This window comes from Prionailurus viverrinus, chromosome A2 (assembly GCF_022837055.1).
Source record: "Prionailurus viverrinus isolate Anna chromosome A2, UM_Priviv_1.0, whole genome shotgun sequence".
Taxonomy (NCBI): Eukaryota; Metazoa; Chordata; class Mammalia; order Carnivora; family Felidae; genus Prionailurus; species Prionailurus viverrinus.
Genome location: NC_062562.1, coordinates 26,243,067 through 26,264,980, shown reverse-complemented (window position 1 = coordinate 26,264,980; position 21,914 = coordinate 26,243,067). Strand labels below are relative to the sequence as shown.

Genomic DNA, 21,914 nt, shown 5'->3' with positions numbered 1-21,914 from the left:
AATTCGAGCCCCACAATGGGTGAGCTCAACCCGTACTTTGGGTGAGCTCTAGCCCTGCTTCAAATGAAGCCTGCTTCTCTCTCTCTTTCCCTCTCTCCCTGCCCCTCTCTTGCACCCTCCCTCTCTCAAAAAAACCCCCAAAATAATAATAATAATAATAATAATAATAATAATAATAATTCACTTAAAATAGGACAAAATGTAGATTTTGGGAGATTTTAACCTGAAAATCACTTTGTTTATTTTTTCATTTAAACGTTATTTTTATTTTTAGTTGCTATTTTTATGAGTTGTGCTTGAGTCTTAGTTTAAGGAATCCATATTACAAGGGTTTATTTATGAAAAACAGCCGTTCCCTGATCCACTCTCTCCCAATTCTTCTCCTTCCAAAGGCAAACCTTGCTTCTCTTTCAAGTAATTAATCATTTTGGAATTTGCCTCTATATCTCTAAATAACATGTTCGTATTATATAAAAGTAATAGCACCTTTCCTCCTCCTGCTCCTACCACACACTCACACCCTTGTCCATCTCCTCACCACTATTACACATATACAGGGAAGATCAAACAAAGACCATGGGTTTTGATATTACGACTATGTAAATATCATCCAAAGATGAACTATGAAATGAACTATACTGCTTTTCTACACATCTTTTTGTTTTCTCTGGAGCGAATAATTATGTTACTGCTTAATCATTTACTTAATCTTCTACATATGTATCACTTATTCAAGCCTTAACTCTGTGTCAGTTTTATAAATCTCCTCTCAACACAGACACGTCAGGTTTCTATCAGTTTCCTCCTCCTGATCTCTTGGAACCTTCTGACCTGCACCAATTGTAGTGGTGTTCAGCTCTGCCTGATGTACCACACTCATCCTTAGATGTCCCTTCAACATTATCCTGGGGACTTTCTTACCCTCTCAGCTCAGTGCTTCTTCTGTTTCTGATATCCCTTTTCTTCCTCTTTCTTGGTTTCCTCCGATTTTTTGCTTCTTAAGAAAGGATAGAATACAATAGCTTCCTAAGAAACAGTGCATGAGGTAAACACTTTGGACTCTTCTATGCTTAAAACCACCTTCATTGTACCACCATACTTGATTGATAGTTTCTCTACTATAAAATTTCTAGATTGGAAACATTTTCTTTCATACTTTCAAAGGCGGTGCCTCAATGCCTTCTAGTGACCAGGGCTAGTCATGGTCCTAATTTGGGATCCTTCACATATGACTTGTTTTTTCTGGACATCCATAGGCTCTTGCCTTTTCACAGTGGTCAAATGAATATGGTATTTTCACAGGAACAAATAGCTCAGTGAAGGGAATTGATAATTAATAAATAGTATCCCACTATTTTTATGAATAAAACATATGGCAAAGTACTATTTTTAATTTAATAAGTAGAAATGGTTTATTTATAGAAATATATTTGGCACAATTGGCTATTCATATGGAAGAAAATAATGTCTCTGTATCACATTACTAAAAAATGCATTACAGATAGATAAAGATTGAAACGTAAAATATAAAGAAATATTAAACTTGGAAGAAAATTGGGGAGATGACATGTGAAATAGAGTAGAGGAGACCTTCTTAACCAAGAGAGGAAACTTAACATTAACTAATATGAAAGATATATAGAGGTAGATAGATATATAGATACATATGTTTAACTGTATAAAAATTTAAAATATTTGGATGGCAAAAGATACTATAAAGCAAATAGACAAGTGATAGTCCTAAAGTAAATGGACAAAAGATATTTTAAATAAAGTAAGTAGACAAATGATCTTATAAGTTTACAAGAGAAAAACAACCAAATAGAAAATTCACAAAAGAAATGAAAGAGCAGTCAGATACCAAGAACCCCTCTTCTATCCCGGCAAAACATAGGTAGTTGGCTTTTTATTTTTCAGAGAGGTTAGAACGGTTTTGGTTTTTAATGTTTGTTTATTTATTTATTTTTAACATTTTTATTTTTTATTTTTGAAAGACAGAGACAGAGCATGAGTGGAGGATGGGCAGAGAGAGAGGGAGGCACAGAATCCAAAGCAGGCTCCAGGCTCTGAACTATCAGCACAGAGACCGATGCAGGGCTCAAACTCACAGACTGCGAGATCGTGACCTGAGCCGAAGTCAGGTATTTACCCGACTGAGCCACCCAGGTGCCAGATAGGGTTTTTAAATAAGGGAACACCAGGCACAGTTGAGAATGTGATGGCGTATGATAGTGAAAAGAGAACAATTCACTGAATGTATACATACTGTACATTAAGACCTCCAACCTCTCGCCCATTTAGTTTCCAGAAAATTGACAACTAGAACTTCACTTTTCAGGCAGGAAATTGAAAGGGTCTCCTCTGAAGAATTTGAGCAGGTCAAGAGGAAAGATCTCAGGATATTGACATTATAATTTCCCACAACTGGGGGCGCCTGGATGGCTGAGTCCATTAAGCGTCCAACCCTTGGTTTCAGCTCAGGTCATGATCTCATGGTTTCAGGAGTTCGAGCCCCACATCAGGCTCTATGCTGACAGTGTGGAACCTGCTTGGGATTCTTTCTCTCTCCCTCTCTCTCTGCACCTCCTCTGCTCACACTGTCTCTGTCTCTCTCAAAGATAAATAAATGAATAAACTTAAAAAAAAAATCTCCCACAACTGAATGGCCCAACTTGATCATCTTACAGTGCAGCTTGCAGAAATCACTAGTTGTCAGGAAAAGGAAATTAAAGCAATGATGTGCAAGGAAGCAGGCTTTCCAGAGCACAAGCAGCTGGAAGCAAAACTCCTGTTGAGAGTCACCTGGTCTATGACTATGTTCTCACCACAGATGAGAATGTAGCCTGTTAACACTATGTGACTCAAGACAAAGGACAGCATAATGCTTATCAACATTCCCTTAAATACAAGTACAAGTTTTTCTGAAAAAGTGATGTCAGCTTTGAGAAAAAGAGAAATATTATATAGCAAAAATGTGCCCCAGTCCACAAGGACCCAACTATACATAGATTGGCAGTTAGGGGCCATGAACAAGCCTTGCTGAGATGTCTGTGGTCATTCCACTTTCTCTACTTACATGTGGAATGGATGGTGTGTGTGTGTGTGTGTGTGTGTGTGTGTGTGTGTGTGTTCCTGCCAATCTATAACTGGAATGTTGCAGATTGGGTTAAGAGTGGGAATAGGACAAAAATCCAAATCACCTCAGTCAGATTCCCAAGGAGTACTTAGAATCTGAAGGAGGGAATGTAAGCTAAGTATGTCCTGGATGTAAACTGACGAGCCTAAGGCAGGAGACCACTGGGTCACTGAGGAAAGTGTGACATCAGTGGATTTTTGAACAATGACTTCTATCAAAAACTACTCATATTTGTTGGATAATAAACTTTTTATTGGTCCAAGCAAGACCCTTCTCTTTTTTATTAACTTATTCCCTTTTATCCCCATCCCCCATTCTCATAAGCAACTATTTCTGATATATTTAAAATGTACACGTGTTCTTATAAAATGTATAATATCGCTTTTTAAATACGTATTTTAAATTCACACAAATCTCATTCTGTTTCTAATCTTTTTACTCAGGACTGTATTTAAAAAAAAATTTAATATTTATTTTTGAGAGTGAGAGACACAGAGTGCAAGTGGGGGAGGATCAGAGAGAGAGGGAGACACAGAAACTGAAGCAGGGTCCAGGCTCTGAGCTGTCAGCACAGAGCCTGAGGCAGGGCTCAAACTCACCAACAGTGAGATCAGACCTGAGTTGAAGTTGGATGCTCAACTGACTGAGCCACCCAGGCACTCCACTCTGGACTATATTTTTAAGATCAATTCATGTAAGTTATGTGTATGACTGCCCCATAGGTGCATATAATGAGCATCTACCATATTTTATTTCTTTATTTTATTTGTATATTTAAATATATATTAATATGCAAACTAATATATTCCTAAGGTAAAGAAGAGTGGCAGTCATTCAAAGGCCATAAAGAAATTGGAGTTCAACACTTATGACTTAGACAAGGTAGTAAGAACAGGGCTCAGAAAAATAATGGGGTTTAAAAAGTAAATATACAATATTATCCCCTGTGCTGTACTTTTCATCTCCATGACTTATTTATTTTATAACTAGAAATCTGTAACTCTTAATCCCCTTCATCTATTTTCCCATCCCCCACCCTCCTCCCCTCTGGCAACCACCACTTTGTTCTCTGTATTTAAGAGTCTATTTGGTTTTTGTTTGTTTTGATTTTTAGATTCCACATATAAGGCGGGCACTGAGTAATGCACAGAATTGTTAAATCACTATGTTGTACACCTGAAACTAATATAAATTGTATGTCATTACACTTTCATAATAAATAAAAATTTTTTAAAGATAAATATAGGTTAAAGACCCCAAACGACTCTATTTGTCTTAAATGACCCCATTATTTCTATTATCTAATAATAGTTTGAAAGTTTATCTAAGTGTCTAAGAATCTAAGTGTCTCTTGTCTTTCAAATATTGAAGGCCTACAACTTTTTTTTTAATTAATAGACATTGGTTTTTAGCTTTAGGTTTATAGAAAATTTGAGCAGAAAGTACAGAGTTCTCACATATATCCTCTCTCCACAAGCCTCCCTCTCCACACAGTTTCCCCTCTTGCTAACATCTTCAATTAGTGCGGTACACTTCTATAGTTGATGAGCCAGCAATGATATATTGTTAACTAAAATGCATATATGTTATATACTCTATGAGTTTTGATAAATGTATAATGATATGTATCCACCATTCTAGTATCATACAGAATAGTTTCATGGCCCTAAAACACTCTGTTCCACTTATTCATCCTTTCTTTCCTCCCTCCTTCTGAACCACTGGCAATCACTGATATTTTTACTGTCTCTATAGTTTTGCCCTTTGGCCCATAACTTTATTTCTTTAGTATTGCCCTTGAAAAGAAGTTGGCCTTATTTTCCTTTTTAGGCATTTTGTGTTCCAGTAATGCCTGACATAAGAAACAACTGAGACCTGTACATTAAATTTCTGAATGTTAAAGCTAAGAAACAGAAGGAAAGAAAATGAAACTAGAAATTTGGGAGTAACATAGAAATTTCAATACACAGTTTAGTAAGACAATATATATCATGGAATATCAGAGCTAGTGAACAAAGAACTGTAGCTCAAAATGATAGAAAAAGTTCACATGAACTATTAATCAACTATCATTTTAAGTAATATAAATAAATGTTAAAATGGACATAGCAACATAAATTCATTAATATTTTGAAAAAAGTAAATATTCTATCACTAAAGTCCTATAGGTCTTTGTCATCATTCTCTAACCCCTGAATAATATGAAACAGTATAATGTGTAGTCCTAGTGCCGAAATTTAATTTCTAGAATCTGATTCTGATTCTGAAATGGGGGAACTCAAGATGGGGCTGGTACATCTAGAGGAAAGAAAACAAGATACTTTCAAAACTTCCTGGTGGTATTGACAAGGAGCTAGCTCAATTCAAAAGGCTTTCATTGGCCAAAATGTGAGGAGTGTGAATGTGAATCAAAAAGAAACTGTTTATGACTATAGAATGACATTATCTGAGTATGTGAAATGCCATAAACATATACTTGAAACATGAAACATATACTTGTAAGCTCACACTGTGCATCAAGAATTGACATGTCTGTAGACATTTGCCTAAGTGGAAGCATGTAGGCTATTAGGGTAAGTTATTTTGGAATGGCATTGTGGGCTGTACACAGTGAAAAAAATTTTCATTTCTTTCCTCTACTGTGTAGAGACATTATTATTGGCATCTATGCATCCCACTAAGGTACTTGGAACCAGGAGAAAAATCACGCCAAAGTATGCTATATTGATCCTGCCCATTGTGGCCACTCAACTACCAATAACATTCTGGATTCCCGAGTAACTACATAGGGAACTAACAGTGTGCATGAGTGTGTTGAGAATGATCAGTTTATGCCAATCCATAATTCCCCCCAAAATGCTGCAAGATAGGATATCAAGTTACACACAAAACAGTTTAGGAGAGACATCAAAATGTTAACAGTGATTTTTATCTAAATAGCTGGATTTAACATGAGTTTCACTCTCTTATTTATAAAAACAATATTATAAAAAAAGAGGTTTTGTTTTTAAAATTAAAAAAATTAAACTTCCCATGAGTTTCTTTGAATGCAACAATAATGGAATGTGTTGTTTAAGAGCAGCAGGATTCTGTCCTGATAGTTCTACACAGAAGGGCTAAACTGCTGAAGTTATACAAACAGTGCAAAAGGGAGGGCTTTGAATCCTAGTACCAACAATGTGTGAATGTGAGGCATGTTTTAGCTCCCTTGAACTTCAGTTTCTTCATATGTAAAGTGGAGAAAATACTACCTACTTCATGATTGTTGTGAGAACTGAAGATACATTGATGGCATGGCACATATACATATCTCATAAGCATATATATTATAACTGTCCCAGTCATAAACTATTTCACAGCAGTAAGAAAGGGGAATACAAATACATAGCCACATTTGCTTGAATTTGCATAAAGAAACTCTGGGAGGATAAATATGTGGGAAATAAGTACAGTTTCTTGGCTTGGGGAGAAGAGGGGAAACAGGATGGATGGGAGAAGGTAGAAATGAGACTTTCCACTTTACCTCTTTATACTGTTTTGATTGGTTTTAAAATAAAATTAAATCAACTTCACAATAAATTTAAAAATTTCCCCTCCAAACTCTATCTACCAGGGCTAAATATTTTGCATGATACTTAGTCATTTCTCATGTTTCTGATGATAAATTATCACAGACTCATTTCCACATCCCTGCCTTCAGAAATAGGAATCTGTGATCCTCAGTGATTGCCAGTTAGCACTGCAAAACAAAATATGGTTCAGCTTGTTCACATCAGACTCCCAACATCCTAGTAAAAGCCTGCTCCGTGTTCTGTGCAGCAAGAAAATTCTTGTGCATCAGAAAATCATAGATAGGTTGATTTTAAGTAACCACATAATTTGTTACTATTTCGGGTTCTTCCTTTTTTTATGAATTCTGAGGAAAATATATTTGGCCAACTAGATTTCTTTGGGAATACCAAATGTCCTGGCCCAGAATAAACAACAGTTGACTACAGTATCTAATACTAATTTCAATATCTGCTAATGCCAGTTATTCTACTGCCTTGCTAAGAAGTTCTAATGTTGAGAAAGTCCAGAGTAGAAAATGGGATCATAATGCTTTGAGGCATTACAGTAGGAAGGCTATTAATTTTTTTCACAGATGATTTGTTTCTCCTGGGTGGGCAGAAGATAGAGTGTAGGTAAGGGTGCTATTAGTTTACATTCAGTGTTGGTGTTAAAACTTTCTCTCTGCTCAAGGAATCTAGAGAGATAATTACTACTTGTAATAAATTCTTTATATTCAAAATTTGACATATTACAAGGTTTGGTAATAACAATATTCATGCAGACCCTAAATCCTTCTGATTTCTTTTCTCTATTGGGGGAAAGTTTCTTTAAAAAGATTTGAGAATCCGGTTGAACTGCATAACTCTGATGATTTTTTTCAGCTCAGATAATTCAGGAAATGAAAATGTAAGCTATTCATGCCTAAAATGAAGATGTACTATAATTGGAGATCCAGAAAAAGCATTAACCTAGTTTAAAACACATGTCCTTTATTAGGGGAGGAGCACGAACTTTTAAAACATAGCTTAAAGTTCTGTTTTCACTATTTCTGCCTTCATTTTCAGAAAATGCCCATACCAAAATTTGATGATCTTATGCCAACATAGACAAGGAAACAGAGAGATTGAACCATCTCAGGGATTTTTCTCCTGGACCTTTAATTCTAGGTAGAGTGCCCTGCTTGGTAGTGGGACAAAAAAATGTAGCCTGACTGAAGTGACAGGTCTAAGCTCTAAGGAACCAATCCTGAAACTCAAGCCTTTAATTTCCAGTTGCACTTAATTAAAATGAAAGGGATATATGGCATAGAAATCGTTGTCACATCTGTAAGCACACTAGTCTTCCCCTTTAGGAAAAGGCAACATTTTTCTTCCAGAGCGCTTGTACAATCTCCCTTAGTTTAGAAAAACAGAATCCCAGTTGATGTTCCAGTTGGAATGCTGAACAAGAATTCATTAACCTTGAGTATGTGGAACCTAAAAGAAGACAATATCCAAATGTATTTTCTCGTTTCTTATCTTCCCACATGGATGCCAATGGCTTCCAGATGTATAGTTCTCACTCATATTTTTGCCTTTGATAAAAGCCATTTGTACATTCACCTGAACCCCAAGCCCACTATCTTGTTCCCACTTCAGAGCATTGTACAGTTTTTTTCTTCTGATTGGACCACTCTTTCTTGGATCAGCACATGTCACCTTCCATGTCATTCAGATTTCAATTTAAAAAGAAGCCTTCCCTTCACATCATCTTACCCTATATTATCCTCATATGACACTTTCAGTGTCTGAAATTCTCATTTATGTTAATTATATGCTGATTTCTGTTTCTTTCCAGCTAGAATCTTAGTTCATTCAAGGCTAGGATATCTGTCTCGTTTACCTCTATCTACATGGTCCATTACAAACAAATAAACGACTGTAAACTACTTAACAAAAGAATTACAGTCCTCTATCCTCAGAAATGGTATTCTAGTAGGTAACCAAAAGTTATTCAGTCTCAAATACTCTACCACTATCCTCAAATGTGACCAAACAAAACTAATCACTTAATTCCAGTTTAAAGCCAAAAGAAATACTTACTAAACACTAATTCCCTACACCCAGATTCAAAGTGTTTAAGAAAGTGAAAGACTCAAAAATTTTTTTGACACTATGTGACCTTATTTTGCTAACTGAATATCATAAAATCTGAATGTATGTGCATAATAAATTGTGCAAGGAAGCCATAAGTCATAGTATCAAAGTTTGAATCCATACTTGAATAAGGTTATGAGGAGGGGGATATTTTAACTCATTCAGAGTACTAATATGTACATTAATAATGTAACTATTACTGGGATACATGGCTGACTCAGTTGGAAGAGAGAGTGGCTCTTGATCTTGTGTTCATGAGTTTGAGCCCCATGTTGGGTATAGAGATTGCTTAAATAAATAGACAAATCCTTAAAAAAAATATTGTAACTATTATTACTAATTTTATAAATAATTAGTTGTAAAATTTTTAGAAAAAATTAAAATATCTTTAAGAAGACTCTTGTACCAGGGCACATGGTGGCTCAATAGGTTGAATGTCTAACTTTGGCTCAGGTCATGATCTTGCAGTATAGAGTGTCAGGCTCTATACTGACAGTGTGGAGCCTGCCTCAGATTCTGTCTCTCTCTCTCTCTCTCTCTCTCTCTCTCTCTCTCTCTCTGCCCCTCCCCTGTTCACTCTCTGTCTCTGTCTCTCTCTCTCTCAAGACTAAGTAAACATTAAAATAATAATAATAATAAAAGACTTGTACCAAAAATGTGTCTTCAAGATATGAAACATGAGTTTGTTATATTGTCAGGAAAAATGACAAAGAGGAAAATAACTAATAGAAACACTTACAGAAGAACCCAACCAAAAACGTTAAATTTACTTTTTAGCTATTTAGTCATATTAGGTATATAAGTCTATGAGGTGTTAAGTATAGCCGGGGCAAGATAGAAAGGAATATGGCATAGAGTTCAACAAAGCAGCTGAAAATCAACAATTACATCTGGTTAAACTTTGACATACGGAAGATTTCCTAAATGCCAAACATTGCAATGGCAATGGCATATCCTCTCAGTTAAAGCACCCAAGGAGGCTCTGAGTGTTATCCCTACTTTCCAATTGAAGAAACATAGACTTAGAGAGACTAATGAACCTCTCCAAAGTCAAAGAGTGAGCAGTATTACAGCAAGAAATCCAACCTGTATCTTTCCATCTCCACAGCTCATTCTGTTTCTACGTTACCCTACACTATGTAAGTATGTGCTTTTTTATTAATTACCAACATCTTTGCCTGAAAGTTCCTACTTTCATTGTGGGCTGGATCTCCATGGTTGGATACTTAAAACTTAGCATTATAATTAATCCTTTTTATGTTGTCATTAACAAATAAAATAGGAAAAGGGAAGTGCCTCTTGAGATATATCAGAACAGTAACCAAGTCATTTCTCAGACCAATATTTATGTTCCCATAAGGCCAAGGGCAAGCTTTGTTTTCATCTTGAAAAGTTTTTTTTCTGCTACTAATTTGGAGGATGCATAGAAAGCAAGTGTACAGGCTAAGTTAAATTGTGAAAGGCAAGATACAATGAGAAATAATGTACTTAGATTCAGATGAATCATTCAGGCTTTGGGACTAATGTACAGCAAATTGAGCTCAGTCCAGAGAAAATGTAGATAAAATGAGTTTAGGAGCAAATAATGGGATGCGGAAATACATTTTAAATGGAACAATGCTTCAGTTTAATAGTTAAGAAACTATTTTAAGAACCAAGGCAAAAAAATTCTCATAAAATTGACTAGTCTCTATGCAGGCATAGCAGAACAAACTGATACGGTAGATAAGGTGATGGTTGTATTGCTAGAAGCTTATAAGTCAAATAAAAAATGATATTGACAATGTTTTGATATGGTGAAGGGGACTAAAAATGTCATTCAATAGAGATTTTCCTACCTTTCCACAAACATTTTCAAATATTATCAGAAGATTAAGTGCTCTCTAAAACATGAGTGAGTAAGACAAGACAAGTCTGAATCTTGACTCTACCTTTATTAGCTTTGTGATGAAAGGAAGACACCAATTTCTCTAAGCTTCCTGATCAACTAAAATAGAGTTAATTGCCACCTCACAAAGTGGTTAGGAATAAATAAGATGGTGCATGTGAGAGGAGTTTGTGATCTGTAAAGCATTATAAAAGTGAAAGTTTAAATGTTAATAATAATAATAGAAATTAAAATGAAAGGTGATATCCTACAGGAAGTGTTATTACCTTACTTAGTGAAAATTAAAATACATGTGTTTATAAATGCATAAAGAAGTTAGATAATATTAGAACCATAACTAGTGACTTGCAAGGCTATCTATGGTATTAAGTAAAAGAAACAACTTGCATACAGCATGATTTTATTTCAATAACAAGCAATAAATATGCTTAAATGCTTGGATATATTTGTTTGGAGGAGAAAGTTGTGGAAGGAGTCATTTCAGGCTGTGAGAGGAATGAAGGAGTTGTTCAACTTTCATATAAAGCACACACACATAGCTGTATCATGTGCTTTCTTAACCACAAGTCCATATTATATTTGTAATGTGAGAAACAAAGGGGATTTTTAAAAATAATACTAGTAACATAAACCCTTAAAAGCAATATTAATAATACCCAAAAAGATTACCAAATTATGCAGCAGTATCCAAATTTATAGAATCACATGTCTTGTTACCAGTTATTCTAGCTGATTACTCAACATGCTTCAAGTCAACTTTGAACTACCATCACAAACAACAAAGTAGGGCAGCTTCACTGCCCACCAAAATCACCCCTGTAACATCAAAGTAAAGGGCATACCATGGGATCTAAACCTAGCCTGAGGGCTCAGGGGCTTTGTGGCATCTGAAACTCTGATGGAGTGTGGGTCACAGGGAGTGGGAGAGGGAGCGCTTGTTAAGGACCTTAATGCATACCATGAAGCTCTTCAAATTTGGGAGCCTTCAGGCTACCCAAGAGCTCCATCTACCTAGATGATATAGGGGAGTCAGTATATTGTATTGGTTTGCTGAGTTTCAAGCCATTTCAGGTGTATCTTCCACCTACAGTTAGTATGGGAAAAGTAGTGGCCATGTTTTCTGTTTCTTTTCAATTCATTTAGAAAAGGCTCAGAAAGGGGCGCCTGGGTGGCTCAGTTGGTTAAGCATCCAACTGTTGGTTTCGGCTCAGGTCATGATCTCATGGTTCGTGGGTTCAAGCTCCACATCGGGCTCTGTGCTGATGGCATGGAGCCTGCTTGGGATTCTGTCTCCCTCTCTCTCTGCCCCTCCCCTGCTTGCTCTCTATCTATCTCTGTCTCAAAAATAAATAAATAAACATTAGAAAAGTCTCCGAAAGCATAGAAACTCTATAAAGGAATATGACTAGATATACAAAACAAGCATTTTATGTTTAAAAGGCTCCAAGTCAGAGAAAGCCTAATGAGAATCAAGAAATGAATTTTAAAGAAACGTGTAGCACTCTGCTTCTCTTTTCTAATCCTTTGTTTTTTGTTTTTATCAAAGTCTGGTTCTGTGGAGAGAAATTATGATGTTTGCCAGAGCAGATGTTTATGTGACAAATCAGAGAAGGCATTGGAGATGTTTAGGAGGGGAAGTGAAAATCTTTTGAGCAAGGCAGTATTTATCATTCTTTGGTGACTTCTCCAAAGTGTTAATAAGTTTTCCCCAGGTGTTTGGAGTGGTTCCCTATCCCTTACCCCTGCTCAGAGAGGGAGACCTCCCACAGAAGGAACACTTACTCAATTTCTGTATATAAAGACTAAAATGTTGTCATTTCATTAAAAATGTTTTCATTTCCTCTGGAAACACTTCTTTGAATTTAGGGACCTCTTTGTTCTCACCGAGGGATCCTAAAGTGTTTCACTTTAGTGGCCATTTGAGAATGGAACCTATTGTGGGTCCTTGGTTTTCCCAGCTGACCCTGTCGTACCTTCAAAACAGCATCCAAACCACAGAGGTACATCTTTGAAAGAGGCCAAAGGCTTTGAGACGGATATTCTTCTATCGAAATTGAGAGATGAGATGGGGCGCCTGGGTGGCTTAGTTGGTTAAGAGTCTGACTTCAGCTCAGGTCATGATCTCACAGTTCATGGGTTCGAGCCCGTGTCAGGCTCTGTGCTGACAGCTCAGAGCCTGAAGCCTGCTTTGGATTCTGTGTGTCCCTCTCTCTCTGCCCCTCCCCAGCTTGCACTCTGTCTCTCTTTCTCAAAAATAAATAAACATTAAAAAAATTTTTTGAATTGAGAGATGAGCTGGTACAGAGAGGAGTGCTCTTCTAATCTATTCAAACAAATGATACGGAAGGGAGCCAGTGTTAAGTAAATGAAGGCTGCCTCTCGCCAGGGGATTGCTCTAGCTGTGTAGCAGGTAGGCTCAGAGGGAAAAGCTCTGGCTCCTCCACAGAAAGGCATGAGCCCAGCAATGTTCCTTTGAACATGAAATGTTGTCTGTTGGCTCTGCAGAATACATTGGACTCTGTTCTAGCAATATTTACTGGGCCTAGTCGGCCTGGGTTCCAGCTTGGGAATACTTGAACAGACACATTTAAAGCCAGTCTTTCTTTACGCCTTCAAGGTACAAGAACAGCGACAGTAATTCACAGGACAGTATTCAGAAAACCTAAACGTTACATGAAAGGGAATGTTTGAAGGGAAGAAATTCTCCAAAGGTGGGCAAAGAAAAGAAAAGAAGGTGGTGGTGGAGTTGCCGATTCATGGAGTTGAAGAGTTCTGGGCCTAACTGGGTTTCTCAATAGTATCCACTGCTGGAAATGCTGGCTCCCCAGGGTCTTCTGCTCTTTGTTTCTTATGAGATGTTAAGGAAGATTAGCATCTCCTCACAGACTTAGGGGCAGAGGAAAAAAAAAAAAAGAAGTTCTAATAGAAAGTTGGAAGTGAACAAAATGTTTTGACAAACATTGAAATATGGACGGATATTCTATTTAAAGTGTGGTCATCCTTTTATTGGTTTGTTTTATAAAAATATGCTAAGAAAATTAGATTTAAAGAAGCTTTCTGAATCGCAAAGAATGAGCTTTTATAGAAATCCAAAGGAGCTTTAGCAACCTTAAGATTTGTCAAAAGATGATGAAATGCAACTAGATGAGTTTGGAGAGGTGACAAGTTCAAATATTGAAGCAGTAATGAGCTTGAGAGCACGCCAGGAGATGAAAGAGATTTTTTGGCACTTTGGGGGAAAAACAACTACCTTTCTTGGTACATAATATGTAGCACCTTTTTTATATAGTTTACAAAAGAAAAAGTTATTCACTTCCTAAAGTAAAGCTTGCTATAAAGCCTCATTGGCTGTCTCTTTGAAAAACATCAATCACATCAAGAGAAATGGGTACAAATTCTTAGCCATGGTATAACTTTAAAATTCCATTTTCAGAAAAAAATCTAGATAATTAGGCTTTCATGAATACATGTTTAGACAATTTAGACAAGCCACTTTTATTTTGCAAAAGTTAAGTTTGAATGCAGCAAGACGTTAAGCTTTGAACAGTGTCACTGGCACATTTTTCAATGATGGATCGCACTTGGAAGAATGAAAGCTTGAATTCAGCTCAGTGTCTGGTTTGCCCTTTGTATGAGAATGAGTTCCTGAGAACCCCACTGCAAGGGTGTGGAGAGAGAGCTCCTGGAGAGTGGGACAGGGCCTGAAACCTTATGTTGTAGTTATTTTTGCTATCAAGTTAACAGTGCTGTTATCAGTGCAACTATAATTTTAAATGGACCTTTCAGATTAACAAAGAGCAGCTTCTAAAAATAAATAGGTTTTCTTCCCATCTATTAATTAAAACTATGTGTCATTGTTGGCTTAATTTCTTTTACATACATTACAAAAAAAAAAAAAAAAACTTAGAAAAGACAAGTGCCCAAGCCATTTTTATTGAATGTGCAGATAACTTGATTGTCCTTGCCTCACTACATTTCTTTGCTGTGTTGGAACTGTGATTGCTTTCTGGGAACCTAGAAAGCATTTTTTTTTTTAGTAAAGATGTGTTTCTGGGGAAGTGGCTGTGAGAGGTTTACCATGGAATAAATGGACTTCAAAGAACTCTGGTAGACCACTTGTGACAGACTCAGGTTCTCTGTCCCCTGCACCCTTTCTTTCCTACTTAGCCTCCCTCTTGGTGAAGGGAGGTTGGTTTTTTTTTGGTTTTTTTGTTGTTTTGTTTTTTGTTTTTTGTTTTTTTTTTTGACACATTTACATCAGAGTTGTGCTATGAGGGCTGTGCTCTTAACACCAGAGAGGCTGGTTTTATGTAACAGATTCCATTCCAAGGAATCTGAAAAGTTTAAGCCAAATCCCACGGAGGGCTGTGAGGTGCCACCAACTCTGATTCCTCATCACCTTCCAGAATAGACCCAGGAACACTGGTTTCCCCAGCTCTGACCAATGGGGAGGGTAGAGGAGTAAAAGAAGAAGGGAGGAAGGGGGAGATCACTAGGGAGAAAAGGGACCTAGAGTCAGGCTAAAAGAGCATAATGAGAACAGAATTAAAAATTTGGCATCATACTCTGGACTCTCAGAATGCTTGCAGTCAGCTGCTAGTAAGATTGTATTTTTTCTGGCAATGGACTGTACATGCATACCTCCTCAGACATTACAGAGTGTAATAGAGGGTTACATGCAGATTGTAAAATAAACTGCTAAATGTTCAGAAAATAAAATCTATTTTACACATGGCAGTATTCTCTAATGCAATGTGGACTTTTGAGGATTATTTAAATTAACAGTAACAGCAAGATGGCTTCAAACCCTTCTTACCTCTAAAAGAGACTGGGCCCCAATTGTCCATTTATTAAGAATAAGCTTAAGGGGCGCCTGGGTGGCGTAGTCGGTTAAGCGTCCGACTTCAGCCAGGTCACGATCTCGCGGTCCGGGAGTTCGAGCCCCGCGTCAGGCTCTGGGCTGATGGCTCGGAGCCTGGAGCCTGTTTCCGATTCTGTGTCTCCCTCTCTCTCTGCCCCTCCCCCGTTCATGCTCTGTCTCTCTCTGTCCCAAAAATAAATAAACGTTGAAAAAAAAAAAATTTAAAAAAAAAAAAAAAAAAAAGAATAAGCTTAAATGGGTAAGACAAAATGATGAAAGTAGTAATCAAGTTAGAAAGCCAGATGAAGTCAGCTATCAGATACTGATTTTCATTGTCCCTACATACTGTAGAAGACCTTGTGTAGAGACAGGGACTTTTTATAAAGCATTTATGTGACTTGAGACTGCTTTTATGCAGACTGCATTATGACTGTATTGTGTATTATGCTGTGTTAGCTGCTCTTTCAGCATGATTCATAAAATCAGGAGAGAGTGGGCTCTTCTGAATTCTAATTATTGTAACTATTTCAATCATATGGAAAGAACAGGGGAAATGACACACAGTGATTCTCTTATTATTTGATCCTCAAACAAGCACAGGTATTTGCTATATCCCACTAAGTGGTCAGGCATGCAAGGAACTTGAGCAATATCATTCTTTCATCCATCTGGCTTGGCACAGTCATCTTGAATGATACCAAGATGAAAGCAACTTCCTGACCCACAGGATGTTATGGCTCAGCCCAACGGCTTTCTCCTGCAAGCTGTAGTAATGGCATTTTACACTGTGCTTCTGCCAGATATATGACATCCTAGATACCTTGTGGATATCTTTTCCTTCAGGTTTAAGGTAAAATGCCACTTCCTCAAAAACGCACTCCTGATGTGAGTAGAGTTTCCAGACACTCAACCCTTCCTCATTATTGTCTCTTACTGCACCCTATTTTTGTCATACTTCTAACACAGTGTAATTAGATATTTATTTTTCCACTTACATAGCAGCAAGCACAATAGATATCTGTTGAGAGAGGGATATCTGTCATCAATGGTGGTTCCAGAAGGCCCTCCTCATGAGGCTCCCCAAAGCCTGGATGTGAGTTACAAAGAGCCCCCTCCCTCTCACCTTTCCCCCTCTGAGCCTGACCAGAACTTTATGTGAAGCTGTGCTAAAAACCGAAATGTCATAATTCTGTCTAGAACTTATGAAGTGGATAATTCAACAAGCAGATCTACTGAACAAAGTACATTAACAGACAGCTCACACTAGACTTAAAAAAATACTAATAAATGAACATGAAGATGTATACATCAGGAAACATCAAATAAATGCTAATGAAAACATACTTGATACTCTACTTACACACACACACACACACACACACACACACACACACAATGTGCTTAAAAAACATAACAATTAATTGTTAATGAATTCTAGTTTGAGATCAAACATAAACCTTCATCCACTGAAACCTGTTTATACTCTTTGGGAAAATACAACATAGAGGGACAGAGGGAGCAAAAGATGATTTTAGTAGCTTTGACCCACTCCTTCAAATTTCTACTAAAGAGGTATTCAAGGAGTGCTTGGGTGGCTCAGGGGTTTGGTGGCCAACTCTTGATTTTGGCTCAGGTTATGTTCTCACAGTGTGTGAGATCAAGCCCCATGTCAGGCACTCCACTAATGGCACTGAGCCCACTTGGGATTCTCTCTCCCTCTCTCTCTCTGCCTGCCCCCTGCTCTTGTGCACTTGCTTGCTCGCTCTCTCTCTCTCAAAATAAATAAACACTTAAAAAAGAGAGAGATAATTCCAAATAAATCTAAAAGTGAATATGCATAAAACATTACTTCACTATTTTGTATCATTGCAAACATTTAGGAAACATCTAACTGTCCAATACTTAAAGAATGGTTATGGTACAAAAAAAAAGTGATAGAAAGCAGACATCAAAGATTCTGCAAATGAAACAAATACTAAAGGAAGGAATTTATTACAAGCAGAATACAAAATAATATGTGTATCATTCATTCATTCATTAAAAAATACTTATAAACACGTTATTTGCCAGGCTGTATTCTAAGAACTGAGAATATATCCACAGACAAAACAATCTCTGCCTCAAGCATCTATTCTAATTGGTAGGGACAGACAACTAACCACTAAGAAATAAAATTGATGATGGATGGCTTTTCCATCAATGACAATAACTCATTACAGTCAACCTCCAAATGTATGTCTATAAAGCAAGCAAAGTAAAATAATTTTATTCCTAAAATAGAAATCTTTTAAAATTTCAATGTTTGTCTTCCAAATTAAGCAAGTCTAGGTTACTAATGATTCTAAATGTGTCCACTGCAAGAAAGTACAAACTCAAGGAAATTCTATTTCTTAAAAAAAAAAAAAGATGAAAAGGATAAAATTAATTCTAAATTTTTTTTTCAACATTTTAATTTATTTTTGGGACAGAGAGAGACAGAGCATGAACGGGGGAGGGGCAGAGAGAGAGGGAGACACAGAATCAGAAACAGGCTCCAGGCTCCGAGCCATCAGCCCAGAGCCTGACGCGGGGCTCGAGCTCACGGACCGCGAGATTGTGACCTGGCTGAAGTCGGACGCTTAACCAACTGCGCCACCCAGGCGCCCCGGGATAAAATTAATTCTAAGAGCAAGCACACTTGACTTCATCTATGGGGTCTAATCTACCTCTCCCCTTTCTATCCTGCTTGTAACTTTATCTGGTTTCAATAAAACTACATATTTTTGCACAGCTGAAATTTCCAGAAACTATATATAAAATAGGTCAATCATTACACTTATTTGGCATGCATACCTGTTTTGGGTCTCTCTCTTTCTTACAGGAAGGTAAGCCCCATGGTGGCCAAGACCTGGAATGTCTCATTGGCCACCATATCCCCAGCATCTAGTATAGTGCCTGGTAAAAACCATAGTGTCATTCTGGAGTCTCTTTCTCTTACATCTGATATGGGTTCTGACTAAAAAATACCTCTAGAACACAGCCACTTCATACTACATCCTTGTTGGGAGACAATTCTCCATGTTTTGTTTTTTTTTTTTAACATTTTTGCCTACTTTACAAGGGAAGGCCCTGGTAGCTCTTGTTCTAGACTATATTTCCAAGGAGGTTTGGATATCAAAAAGCCTTAGAAGATAGTATTCCCTCTGGAACAGAGGGCACATTTGTTTTTGTCAATATTAATAAAGAGAGCAGAGGTTAGGCAAGTTTGCTTTTCGTCCATTATAAAAGATTGGGATTTCCTAAACTTAGGGTCCCTCAGCCGTAACACAAACCCATTGTATACAGTGTTCACTTGAGCCACTCTATATCCCCCCATGAGACAGGGTGGACAAAAGAGATGAAACAAATATGAAGCACGGGCTGACTACTATGTCATGAGAAATAAAGTCCTTTGTCTCTGATCCATAAAACTCATATTTTCTGCCAGCATGCAAGAAATTGGCTAACTTGATAGCTTGCAGATAAGCAGTAGGATAAAATCTCAGGCCCTGACAGTTCTTGACAGCCCCCCACTCCTATTCTGGTACAAGTGACGATCATCTCTCACTGCAGTAGCCTCCAAAGGGTCTCCTGCCTCAACTCTGATCCCCCTACAGACTTTTCTGCACATGGCAGCTGCAATGATCCTTTGAAAACTAAGTCAAATAAAGCAACTCCTCTGCTTAAAACCCTCCAGTGGTTTCCTGTCTTGATAATGCCCTACAAAGTTCAAAGTCTCTGGCTCCCTACTATCTTCCTTTATCTCATTTTGTTCCACTCTACTCACTGTTCCATAGCTATAGTCACGCTGGTGTCCTTGCTGTTCCTCTAGGCATGCTTTCATCTCAAGCCCATTATACTTACTGTCTCCTCTGCCTGAAATGCTCTTCTGCAGAGTTGGGATCCTTCCCTCAACTCCTTCAGGCTTCTGTTCAAACACTGCTTTCTCAGTCAGGCCTTTCCTGATCATCCTATTCAAAATTGCAACCCCTCTCTACTCTGCCTCCTTAGCCCCTTTATCTGCCTTATTTGTCTCTAAAGCACTTTTCAGCTTCTAATACAACTCCTGCCACTCATTTGTATTTATATCTCCTCACACTAGAATGTAAGGTCCATGAGGGCAGGGTCTTTGCTGTGTTCATTTCAAAATTCTTAATCTAAAACAATTTCTGGTACATAGTCAGTACTTAATAAGTTATTGTTAAATGACTAAGAATGGACTTCCAATCGGGCCAGACTCAATTTCTTATTATTAACTATACCACTTCAAACAAGTTGCATAGTTTCTCTGAGACATACTTCCTGTCCATAAAAAGAGAATCATCTTCTTCATATGATTGTTGAGTGGACTGGACAAGGTACACATGAAAAGCACCTACTGAGTATTTAATTAATGACATTTCTCCTTAATAAGATCTCAATGAAATTTATATTAAATGTATACATTTTAGTATCACCAGGGAAAACTTGCTATATTTTATATATCACTAACCATATGTTTTCATTGTTATATCCTCAGCACACAACCCGGTTTATCAAAAACACTAGTAATTAAATAAGGGTGTGCTGGTTTGCTTGTTTTTTCTCATTATAAAAATAATATAACATTAAAAAAATTGGAAAACATAGAGAAGAAAAATATCACCTATATTCCTACCATAGTAATATGACTGTCATTACTATTGTATTTTCTTCTAGAATTTTTTCTGGTGACTATTTTTAATTGAAATTCCATTGTGCATTCATTTTTATATCATGTTTTTGTTCACTTATTTTTTATACAAACATCTTTCCATACAGCTATGTTGTCTTTCCAACCATTAGTTTTTGAGAGTTGCATCATTTTGTCAAGTAGATGTATTATAGTTTACGTGAGCATTTTCTCATTATTGTATATTTAAATAAATTCCTGCTGTTCACTTCGATAAGTCTTAAAGGATTAAAATGAAAAAGAAAGAATCTACTTTTTTTCTCTCTCTCTTCTAGACTAAAGCATGTCTGACCCTTTTGGGGGAAAAGGAACTGAATTCCTCTACTCTGCATTTGCAAGAGAACACTTCTGAATAATTCATGGTTACATAAAGATGGAAAAGATATACATCATCTAGCTGATTATTAACATAATACAGCCAAATGAAACATTATCCTAAAAAGTCATTTAATTGCAGCTGTGGAAATCAGACTTTGAACATTTTAGAAAGAAGTCATATTTGAGATGTAAATAAATACATTTCAGAATTATTTTAAGGCATTGCCTAGTGCAAATTCTTTGCTGTAAATGGTGGTTATTGGTTTTTTTTCCCATAAAAATGGAAAATCAGTCCTTCCAATTTACTAAGTTAGTGAACAATCTGGAGAATATTGTAGTAAACTCCTAAAATATCTGTAAATAAAAGGTAACATAAAATCACCTAGATTTTTGCATATTAATGTTGGTTTCTTCACTTTTTAGTTAAGGTTACCTGACTCAAATGGTGATATGAAAACTACACTAATTACTTCAATCACTGATAATGTTTGATTATATCATTTCTAAAAGAAAGGTATGCTTCTTAGATCTTTTCCAAAAATGGAAACCAGAAACAAGGATGAGAAGGTAAATATAAAAACATCTATTTCACATAGGGCCAAGCAAAGTAAAAAGAAAATGGAAGGATGCTACACTGCTAGCAGACTCTTTACAGGATATTGAATGCTCCTAAGATTCAAAACCTCAGAAGACCTGAGTTCAAATGTTTTCCCTTCAGTCCCCTTTGCCTCAGCCTGTCTGTTTCAGTCTATGCCAGCTGTACTCTAAGTCTCACTGTAGGGATGCATACCGAATTTCCTTTCTTGGTTTGTTCCCTTGTTTTTGTTAAAGAGCACCCTCCAGTTACTTCTTAAGAAGGTAAATGTTTTCAGTACTCTTATATCTGAAAATATCTTCATTCTACCATTTATCCTACTTGATAAATCTCTTAATTGATTAAGAAACTGGGCACATACTCTTAACATTCTGAAGGCATTGCTACACTAATTTTTAGCATCCATTTTTGGATTTGAGAAGGGCCTGAGGGAAGACATCTGGCCGTCAGATTTCTGAGATCAGAGTGGGGAGGAGGAGGTACTGAGAGTCTCATTGTTCAGTAAGTTGACTCAACCCCTGTTGCAGTCCTTGCCTTGTGCTTCACTCACTCTGCTTAATGCTGATGGCAAGCCTCCTCCAGTTTGCATCCTCCAGAGAATCAGCCTGTTGCTCCTGCCAGGGTCCAACCACTTATGTTCCCTCTCTATCCTTACACATCTCTCTCCCCCACTCTCTGCAGTACTTGATGCTTCCAAGAG

General features: G+C 37.1%; 2 long non-coding RNA genes across 2 annotated transcripts in view; one reads left to right on the top strand and one right to left on the bottom strand.

Annotated features, from left to right (window-relative positions):
- Window positions 1-20,832, top strand: part of LOC125160321 (uncharacterized) — a 31,842-nt gene extending 11,010 nt beyond the window's left edge. Inside the window, exon 2 of the long non-coding RNA XR_007150210.1 lies at window positions 20,577-20,832. This is a non-coding gene — a long non-coding RNA (uncharacterized LOC125160321). The remainder of the gene's footprint in view (window positions 1-20,576) is intronic.
- The window catches only part of LOC125160323 (uncharacterized), a 121,248-nt gene that overhangs the window by 78,077 nt on the left and 21,257 nt on the right, over window positions 1-21,914 (bottom strand). The window lies entirely within an intron of this gene.